Source organism: Triturus cristatus, chromosome 4_1 (genome assembly GCF_964204655.1).
Source record: "Triturus cristatus chromosome 4_1, aTriCri1.1, whole genome shotgun sequence".
In the NCBI taxonomy this organism is placed as follows: Eukaryota; Metazoa; Chordata; class Amphibia; order Caudata; family Salamandridae; genus Triturus; species Triturus cristatus.
The window spans coordinates 1334777639-1334788932 of record NC_140585.1 but is presented as its reverse complement, the minus strand read 5'-3'; positions in this window follow the sequence as shown (position 1 = coordinate 1334788932).

The window sequence follows — 11294 nt, the reverse complement described above, 5'->3', positions numbered from 1 at the left end:
ACGCAGACATCGACTTCAATATTTTGATTTTGACACATAAGTTTAATCACGTTGGGGATTGAAATAGGTAAATGACTGTCGGTTTGATATATATGTAGACATTCAGTATACAATAGATGTGGCTAAATACGAATTGCCATTGGACACATTGTTTAAGTGGTCAACACGAAATGATGACCCTTATGTTACACGATAATATAGAATATAATACTGTTTCTTCGTTATATTCTGTATTCAGAGGGGACGGATCCTGGTCCTTGAAATACATGTGACTGACCACAACTACGAGGAAATAGTGATAGTGCACGTTTTGAGCCACGCTTTACCGAATCCTATGGTGGGAAATAGGTAAGCAATATAGACTGTTTCAATAGATGTCTCGACGAGCATCACTTTATCCATATTGTCAATGGTTGTCGTAAAGCACAACTTTACTTTTTAGGTATAAGTTTGGAAATTTCCCATACATCTAACAGGAACAGTAATTGTGAAACGCACAAGGTGAGACGTTATCACCTTACTTTTTATGACTTGGAGTACACTAGCACCAATGACTGCTTGGTTAGGTATATTTAATACAGGCACATCCATTAATACGCACTCCCTTCCTCGTTGCAAGATGAACCACGCATTCTGGTAATTTTTGAAAACAGTATGTAGCAATTCAGTGGTTTTTCTTTGGACTTTCGTTCTATCCACTTGGGGAGCCTGTCGGAACCTATCTCTCTACTAACCACACAAATAAGCGCTTTTCTTTCTATATTTTGGGGAACTCTATCCCCTTAAATTGGATGTTCATTTATGGATCTTGCTTACATTAGATTGTAAGGCATAACACAGCTGAAAAAATAGTGTGTACGTCTCTGTAAATACAGTAACTTAGATACGTTGTTTTTTTCTTTTTCTTTTTTCTTTGTCTTTCATTTGTATGCAGCCTTGAGAAAGCCCGTTGGGCGAAACGCGCGTCGGCTGCGTTGTGTAAACTGGACACTCATATGATTAACAAAGAATAAACATATACATTTCCTGTGACATCAAGATTGGAAATTCATTGTGTACTTCATATGAACATTTTACGTATTTGGACTACACCCAGGAAACAGACTGTCTAAAGGGGTGCAGGTTACGTTTGGGGTGTGCAGCATTGCCTTTTTTGTATATGTTGAACATCTTGGGGATTTTCCTTATTTCCTTGAGATGAATATTACTCTTGGTGGATGAGTATGTGGCTTGGTGCTAGCACCCAATACTATTGCGAATAACAATTGATTACATTACGGCTGGAACTATACGATGTGCAGGTCCATTCAGCATATCCACTGCATAATCTATATATACGGGATTCAAATGTTGACTGTCCCTGAAAGGCATTATTTGACAAATAGGCCCGTGCATGATGAGTAACCTGGCAGCATGTCCCTTTGTGGAGGCAATGAATTTTATTCGTTTATGGCATGGGCAGGGGGATTCCGATAGAGAAATATGTGTAACGTCGAAGATTGGGCCTTCGGATGGCATGGCTGCTCTGTACTGCTAAGTAAGGAAGTCAGAAGTAATATTGCAGGTCGCCGGCTGCACGACATGGCCCTCAGTGTCACAAGGAACAGGAAGGTAAGCAGATTTGCAGGCATTTGGTTCAAGGTGAGTCTGACCAGCTGGGGTCACGAGTACACAGTTTTCGCCTGTCCACCAATTTTGAACAAGGAAGGTCAAAACATTTTTGAAGGTTGGGGACCATAAAGCAGGTTGCGTTCTTGCAGTCATTTATCTCGGCCTGCGGAGGGCGTCCGAACATGAAGCTGGGAGACCAGGTTTGTTGATGGCGAGAGGCTCGAACATCATGTGTTTTGATTCAAAGTACTTGAATAAATGTTTTGCCGGTAAGGCAACTGACAATTGGTAAAGCGCTCTGATACCTCTGGGTGGGGTTTGCGCTGTATGAAACTGAAAAGGAAAAGTATGTGCCATAGCGCGTGGTTTTCTTTTCCAAGGTTTGGGTAATGCAAAGGGTTGCGTTCAGGGCCGTCATCTGCCCACCGTTTGATTGTTTTAGGATATCCCGCGTCCAGTGCTCACCAGGCCTGCACCTACAAGTGGCCTTTGTTTTGGTTGCTTACTCTTCCAGACGGAAAGGGGGTAAGTTGATCAGGGTCAAGCCAATCTTCACTGTACGGTAAGGTGGCACCAACTGCACCCTGGCAGCGACTTTGCCTGCATTTCAGGACAGGTCAGCTGCTCCTGATACAGTAATTAAGTGCCCCTGGTAAGGCGCTGCTCCTTTGGTTAGAGAATGCACTGCAAGTGGGTTCCTCACCCATGTCATTCTTTGGCCTCTCCCTATAACTACACAGTTTCCGGTGTATAGCCTGATCAGATTAACAACCGCCCAGCTGGGACGCGAGTGGCATAGGGACAGCATCAGCGATGCTGCCTAATCCGGTCAGCAATCTGTCTCTGTCAAACCACAGCCTATGTTTTTGGGTGCACTCAAGTTTCATGGAGGTAGCAGTGTGATCAAGGTTGGGTCATTACATGGGAGCCTTTGTGAGCGACCGTGCTGCGCGCAGGTGTTTTTGATGCTGTCTGTTCGACTCTGGATGCACGGTTCGAACCTCTGTCTGTCTTGTTTGGCGTCGGGCGTGGCGCTGCTGGTGGCATGCGCTTCCAGCAGATTGTTTCTGTGGACACACGCTTGCTTTGTTAGGCGTGAGCAGGGGAGGGTTTTCCCATTGCGTTTTCTCCCCAAGATTGCCCATGACTAGTCTAGCCAGTCAGTCAGTCAGAATATCTTTATTCGACTTATTACAAGTCATACAAAAAAACAAAAAAAATGTATTACTTTGCAATGCAATGCCTACTATACATCTATTTACATTTCCCACACAAAAAAACCTAATAAACAAACAGAAGAAAAATTTTAGACATGGATAAAATATTTCTATACAAATCTATCACGTAAACATGCTCAAACAACAAGAGAAGTTTTAAAGTAAGCTATGGCTAACAGGTTTCGCCCGCATTGCGGCTACCAGAAAGTTTGCCATACAAAAAGTAACATGTATGTTAGGTAGTAGTTGTAGAAAGAGCAGGGCTGGTCTTACTTGGACAAAACCAGCTTTTTTCAGAATAGGCAACAAATATTTCTTTCTCTGCTCATGGTATATACTACAAAACATAACAAAGTGCAGAGTATCCTGCACCGAAAAATTGTCGCAGCAGCACGGTGGGGCCTGCTCAGGCTTCTGCCAGGTCTTAAATGAACCTAGATAAAAATGTATCAAATTAAATCGGAACTTTGATAATAAAAACCTGTGATATGGGAATGTGACAAAGTTCAAGTAGGGGGCGAGTGAGGGTGTACAAACCAGGAGGTTATGTGCCCTTACTGCGGGTTTCAACACTTCGAGATCCTCCCTCCGTGCTTCCTGCCTATCCCTAAATAACTCTTTGATGGTTACTATGTCCTGTCTCCTAATATTTTCCGGAGATGAAAAAAGATCTGGGCGACCCAGATCTGCAAGGGTTTTAGCTACATATGCCAACCAAGGGATACTGGTGTATTTATCCAAGGATAAGACATCGTGCAGAATCTTGTGGTTCAGAGGTAGGTCATCATTTGTCCACAATTTCAGCCACAAAGTTAGCGGAGCAAGGCTCAGGGTATCAGACAGATAGGGCAGACCCACCTCCTTATGGATGGAATACGTTGGGGTGGATTGCGGAACTGAGAGCAAGGATCTAATGAATCTATTTTCTGCTCTCTGAATTGGATCCAGGTTTACGTAACCCCACAGTTGGGAACCATAGGCCGCTATGGCCACTGGTTTGCTCTTGTAGATTTTCAGAAGAGCTTGCATGGGCCTAGCCCCTAGCTTCCCAGCAAAGCCCAAAACCGCTGAGGAGGATCTTATTACCGCCAATCTTTTTGCTCTTATCTGAGGGCCCCATGTTCCTTTCTGGTCAAATATTATCCCCAAATATGGAAATGTGGACACGTTGGTGACAGGGACTCCCCTGCAAAAAAATGTTTTGTGTCTTTTTTTGTTGCATTCACGCCCCATGACCATCGTGTGTGATTTAGAGGCATTGACCTTAAGGTCCAGCGTCTCCATGAAGCTACCAAAAGCGTCCAGGAGATGCTGTAGGCCTACCCCAGTGCGGGCTATCAGCACTGCATCGTCCGCATACAGGAGCGCTGGAATTTTGACATCTCCTGCATGCGGAACGTCGGCTGCCTGTCCCTGCAGGTGACTGCCCAGCCTGTTGATGTAGATGGTGAATAATACAGGGGCTAGAATACAGCCTTGCCGCACCCCCTTAAGGGATTTAAACAGGTGGGTACGTCTGCCATCATTTGTGACTCGGACAGCTGCAAAAAGCTCCTGGTGCAGTTTAGCCATAAACACAACCAAAGACTCATCAATGCCCATCTCCAACAATAACTGCCACAATTTCGACCTATTCACCAGATCAAAGGCAGAGGAGAGGTCCATAAATGCAAGGAACATGGAGCCCTCCTTTGCCACTGTATATTTAGAAATTAATAGATGTAAGTTTATACATTGTTCGATCGTCCCCTTTTTTTCTCTGAATCCATATTGTAATTCAGACAACCCTCCACGGCTCTCAACGTTGTCATTAAGTCTGGCTAGAAGAACTCTGCCTAATATTTTTACCGTTGAGTCCAAAAGAGATATGGGCCTATAGGAGGCGGGATCATCTCGCTGGCCTTTATTTTTATAGATAGGGACTATGGTGGATGTGGCCCAAGAACTGGGTACATGGTTGTTGGCTGCGTTAAACACTTTCGACAATACCGCCGACCACAATTTGGGAGAGTACATGAAAAAATCAGCGGGAACACCGTCAGGGCCGGGAGCTTTATGTCTTGTTGTGGCCATCAGGGCTTTTTCTACTTCTTCGGGGTTGAAGACCAACGGGTCTGCCACTATAGCAGGTACTGAAACATCTACAGTTCCTTTGGACCCACCCTCATATACATTTTTGAAGTGGTTTAGCCATTTGTCGTCGGTGATCACACAGTCCATAAGAGCATTATTGTCTTCAGAAAATAACGGTTGTCTAATGATCTCCCAGAATCTTTTACTGTCCTTCAGTACTGCAGCTGAGAGGAGATTTTCCCATGCTTCGCGTTTAAGGGATTCTTTGCGGTTCTTAATGGCAACCTTGTAGCGTTTCCTTAATCTAACAATATCCTCCCCAGCCCTGGGAGAGGTTTTTAACGCTGTCAACAATGCTCTGTGCGCTTTTGAACAAGCAGAATCAAACCAACGTTTTGTTCCAGAAAATCCTTTTTTTGGTTTGACTAAAAGATCCTTAGCCACCTGGCCACAAATTTCCTCAAAAGCCTCTATAATTTCTTTACCTTGCGCCCCCGATTTTTGACAGATGGCCACTTTGTCCTTTATTTTTGGAAAATTTATTTCATAGAAATTATCCGGGATCACTTTGGCCCATTTCAGTCGTCTGTCTTGGTCGCAGGGTTTCAGGGGGTGTGCTGGTTTAAGTGCTTTTGGCGGTGCTCCCATCTGGCCACCCCAGGCCACTTCAAGTAGTACAGGGTTGTGGTCACTGTAGGGTATTATGACTGTACAATAGACCATAGACCGGTTTAAAATACCTTGTGAAACAAAGATGTAGTCTATCACTGAGCCATGGTGACTGCCAATGTAGGTTGGCGCCCTAACGCCCTTATCGGGTTCATAAAGGTCATGGTTTGCTAATAATTCTTCTAACTCAAGCCCCTCTGTAGAGTGTTCAAAGTGGGGGCCCCGAGGGGCCTCCTCGCCCCCCTCAGTTACATTGTCACCTCTTCCCATACAACCCAGATTACATAGATGAATATTAAAATCTCCTAATAGGATAAACTCATAAACTAAATAGATATTCTGAAACACTTTATTTAAGATATTATCTAGGTTAGCGACATTACTCCCACTGTGTTCGCTGTTCCTAGAGTTGTAAAAATTAATATATATCGTCCTGCAATTGTTACTAGTCGTCCTTTCAACCATTAGGATGTTTACGGAATCTGTATTTATCTGCCTATAGGTGCCCTTCAGATCTAGAGAAAACATAATGGCCAAACCTCCTTTAGCTCTGCCCATGCGGCTAGGGACTGCAGGGATAGAGAAGCAGGTGAATCCATCCCACCAGAAATTAGCCGATATGTCCCACGTTTCTTGCAGGGCAATTATATGTTGCTTAGAAATAAAGCTCACACATGCTTTGTCCTGTCGTTTTGCAGATGAGCCAGCTATGTTCCATGTTATAATTTTACAGGCGTTGGTAGGTAACCTCAGCTCTTTTTCCCCCAACAAACACCCCTCAGCTAAGCTTAAGGATCTGACCGCCTTGTTCTGAGCTACCTCAGGTGCGTTCTGTGTTGGAACGATGTTCAGGGTTGACGCTATGCAACCCTACCCCTGGTATGATAGCCCAGGGTTGTCCAACGGGACATAACTCTCAAGTGTTTCATAAAATGTAAGCAGGCGGGGACCGTCATTGGTGTAACACTGGCTAAGGTTTATTTCGGGTCTAGTTATGGACTCACTTGCTCGGACATTGCAAGGTTTAAGTCAATCGCAGTTGTTTAGATCCGCTAAGGGAGCATACCTATTCCCCAATCCGCCCCCCCAATCAAAAGGGGTAGCTGCCTGACCTTGACCCATAGCTGCGATGTTCCACATAGGTAAAGGGGTATTTGGGCGTATCGGAAAGTAATCGTTTCTCGCCCATGGTACGAACCTATTGATTCGCCCAATGGCATCTTGGCCCATCCAACCCAGGCCCCAACCATTGACGGCAGGGTCTGGTGGCATGGGAGGCCACAAATTTGACTCATGCGCGTGGTTAGATCTTCCGTGCTCATAGTTAAATATAGGCCCAGGGCGCTCGTTGGGGAATCTATGTCTAAAACCGCCTTCCCTGTTTGGGGCATTATTCGCTCTCCTAACTCTAGTAGGGTTAGAATAGGTAGGGAGCTGAGCCTCACTATAGAAGAATTTTAGGGTGAGCGGGACTATAGAGCCGCTTCGCCTTTGGGGTGGGAAGATGTTATTCAAAATTTTTGGGAGGACTTCTGTGTTGGCAAAGTTTATAATCACACAGTCCCCCTTAAATTTTTTGGGATTGGACCCAATCCAAGGTACCCTCCTGGTCATAACAATATCCCTTGCTAAACTATCCATCCCTTGGGGGGCCATGGTCATGTTTGTAGTAAGCCAATGAAGAGCTTTATCCTTCAAGTCCTGTTTCGATTCTATTTTGTTTTGTGCTAAGACTGGGACATTTGCTAGTACTAGCACAACTGGGGAGGCTTCCAAAATAAATTGGGCTGATATATCCTCATGTATTGTCCCAATTATGTCCCCTGATGATGATGATGATGATGATGTCGGCGCGGCTCCGCCTGCTAGGTCCTGACTGGGAGCCGTTAATAGAGTTGAAGCTACTGCTAAGGGCCCCTCTGGCAGTGTGGGCTGTGGGACACTCTCATTTGGTAGAGCCTCTACGGCTCCCGATGCCAATTTTGTGACAAGAGCAGATAGATTGGCCACCTCTACCACCAGATTGCTTTGTGCACCCCCCGCCTTCTTAACCTCCGAAGTTAATTTATCCAGTTTACCAATCAAGGGCTTGATGATTGTCCTAATTTTTATATCAATCATATCTTGGATCCGATTAAAGAGTTCATCATCAACAATACGTCTGGATTCTGCATCGGCATCAAAGTCAATTTGTTGCCCTTCACGTCTTGGGGGTGGTGTAGCTGCCTTTCTCCTGCCTTGTTGTTTCCCCCCTCTCTTTGAGTGAGATTTTCTACAGGTTCTCACTGGCCGTGGAACGGGCTGCCCCGGTGACGGTACTTCCTCAATGGAAAATGACTGGTGATTATGCTCTGAGGTATTGCCGTTATTGGCCGACGAGTTAACCAAAACATGAGGATCTTCTGCGTCGCTGGCCAAGTCTTGTGGGATATGAACTAGGCTATTCGACTGGGGAAGATCTGGCGGTGTGGTCAGTAACTCTGGAGCAGATGCCCTTGCGGGCGGGCTTTCTAACGGAAGAACTGGCGATTGGCTCAAGCCTAGCGATTGCCTCCTCTCATTGTTGATCTTATTGACTTTTTGAACCACATATGAGAGCATTGTGTTGAGGGGCTCCGTCGCAGCAGATGCGGGCTTTTTCCTTACCATAATGCCTACCTCTTACAAACGACCGAGCCAATTGACCAAGGTATGTGTCAGGATCCACAGGCAGATGGCAGAAGACCTGGGGGTAATGAGGGTTAATAGAGTTCTGTACCTTACTAATCCCAGACGGCGAACCTTAGGGGGGTGGCCTCGCCTCGCCTTCTCGTGCCTCTGAGGGCCACAGAGGGCCCGCCCTTTGCCCGGGCTTAGCCCCGGGCACTCCCGCGCGCTCCCGCGCAGCGAGGCACGTCACTTCTTGTAGGCGTTGGTTAGGAGGAACATGAGGGGCGGGGCGGTCAGGGAGAGCGGGCCAGGTGACTTGGCCTCGGGATCGCCGGGGCTCCTGGGAGAGTGAGTCCCGGTTCCCAGCGCTCGCAGCCCTGTCACTCGCGCACACACCCTGCAGGTAACAACACTCGGCTGGGCGACCTTGGCGATGCGGGACCCGCGAAGCGGGTTCCGCGAGGTGTTGACTGGGTCCTCCCTTCTGCAGCAGCGATTCCTCCTTCCAGGTAACAGCACAGCAAACTGTAGAACTTCAGTTCTAGTCTAGCCTTCCGGTGCTGTTTGACGGACGACCTCCTGCCCGGGGGAAGATGTCATCGTGGTCTGCGTGGCAGGGTTCAGCTTTCACCACAGATTAACCCCTTCCTTCCCTTTTTAAGCAGGGGGGCAACCCTCTTTTGGGGGTACATCCCTGGTGGTTCTGTTAGGCGGACCGTACCAGGTTACTGCCGTGGGTTGTCTGGTAGGTTGCAGTCCTAGGATGGGCTTGGCGCCAAGGGAGGGTGGCTCGGTCGAGTGCGGCCACTGCTCTGTTTCGACTCTAGGACACAGCATGGAAGTTCACGGCTGGGGAATTGGTAGTGTGTGCGCCCGCCCACTGTTGCTAGGACCAGCCCAGTATGGTCCATATAGTTTCTGCCCTTACTAGGAGCCAGGATGGATTATTATGAGATGAAAACAGCATAGCAGCCTGCATATCGAGCAGAAGGTTTGCTATTGTATTTTCTTGCGCTGACACTACGTCCGCATTTGGGTTTGCCACCATTTCGGTCCAGGTTTGTTGCAAAGAGTTTTAATGCTTTGAGAGTTAGAGTTTCTAAATATTGTTATTTCTCTAGCATTACCATTACCTATGGAAAGTTACATTTTGTCCCGCTGGCACAGTGCTTAATGTGGAAAAAGTAAGTGCCAGGGCTGTGGGCAATTTGCAAAACAATACACCTGGGGCCCAAATTCCCCCGGCCTGCCCTAGCAATATTTGGGGTGCAGAATACCAAGGCTGTGTAGACTTGATTTTGCCGCATGCCTCTTTTATTCACCACCAGTCCCTCCCTGCTGAATGTCTCACTCTCGCCGGTCCTTTTGTCACTGTTTTTCACTTTCTATTACGCAGGCCTCAAAGCGTATGGTAAAATCGGAGCCCACACAGGGCTAAAAACTGTCATGGAAAACAAAAGACGGTCCCTGACAAGTTAATATAAGAAGAGGAACTGTCATGGCCACAGACCAGTTTTAGGTGCATTTGTGAGGGGCGTCGGTTACCCTGCTTAGGTTAACAGCAGCAGTGGCGTGGTATGTTGAGTGGCCTTCTTGCCCGGGGAGCACATTTTGCCTGTGGGGACGTTTTCCTTGTGGTTGGGTTCATAGCCTGGTCAGAAATAATATTTTCGTCTGCTGCTACAACCTGACAAGCCTTCTCTAGATCAAAACGGAAACTCACTTGTGAGAAATGGGGGAGTATCAGATTATTTGCAGTAATACTAATGAGCTGCTGCTTTGCTACAATGTTTAAAGCACATCATTATCTCTGATGAATTTTAAATATAAACACATAGCAGAGACTATCGGCAGTAATATTAGTGAGCTGCTGCTGTGTCAAATTACGGCAAGCAAGATAGTTTATCCTGCAGCTCGAATGTTGTGGGACATTTAGAAATGATCATGGGTATCATTCACATATCCGGTAATATAAATCAAGTTATGAATGAATGAATGAAGAATGAATGAATGAAGATGTTCTTATATAGCGCATGGCTACCCGGAAGCATCCCAGCGCTGCGGAGAGGGCCAAGGAGAAGGTGGAATTTAAGGGAATAGCCAGGTCTTAAGTTGTTTCCTAAATGCCAGATGGTTGGCTTCCTTACGGATGGAAAGAGGAAGGGTGTTCCAGAGTTTGGGGGCATTATAGGATAGCAGGCGACCTCCTGATCGAGCCTTTCTGATTCTGGGGACTGCTGCCAGATGAAGTTGATCTGAGCGGAGGTTTCTTGTGGGTTTGTAAGGTTTGAGGAGGTTATTGATAGCAGGGGGGCCTCTGTTGTGAAGTATTTTATGTGCAATACAAAGGGTCTTGAAATGGATTCTTTCCTGTATGGGTAGCCAATGGAGTGTGTGCAGGGCGGGCTTGGCTGAGCTACGGCTGTTAGTTTCAGTGAGAAGCCTGGCTGCAGAATTCTGGACAGTCTGTAGTTTGGCAATCACTGCTTTTGGTGCCCCCAGATAGAGGGCATTGCCATAGTCCAGCCTGGAGAGGACAAGGGCCTGGACCACAAGCCTTCTTGAGTGGATGGGTAGAAGGGGGAGTACTTTCCGTAGCGTACGGAGTATACCATAGCAAGTGGCCGCCGTTTTCCTTGCTTGAGTTTTTAGGGTAAGCTCATGGTCTAGCCATACGCCCAGACTTTTTATTTCATGTTTGGGTGCTGGTGCAGGTCCCATGCATAGTGGCCAGGATGTGTTCGGGTTGAAGGCAGCTTGATTACCCAGTAGCATGATCTCTGTTTTATCGCCGTTGAGCTTAAGATGGGAAAGGCTCATCCAGTTGTTGATTTCTTTGAGGCATAAACAGGTATTGCTATGGGAATGATCTTCCTGATTCAGAGCCATGATGAGCTGAGTATCATCTGCGTAGGTGACCAGCTGGATGCCGAACGGGGAGACTATCTGAGCTAGTGGGGACATGTATACGTTAAAAAGGGTAGGGCTCAGGGAAGAGCCCTGCGGTACTCCGCAGTGTAGGGGAACAGGTTGGGACTGGGTGTTCTCGTCAAACACCTGGAAGGATCTGTCTTC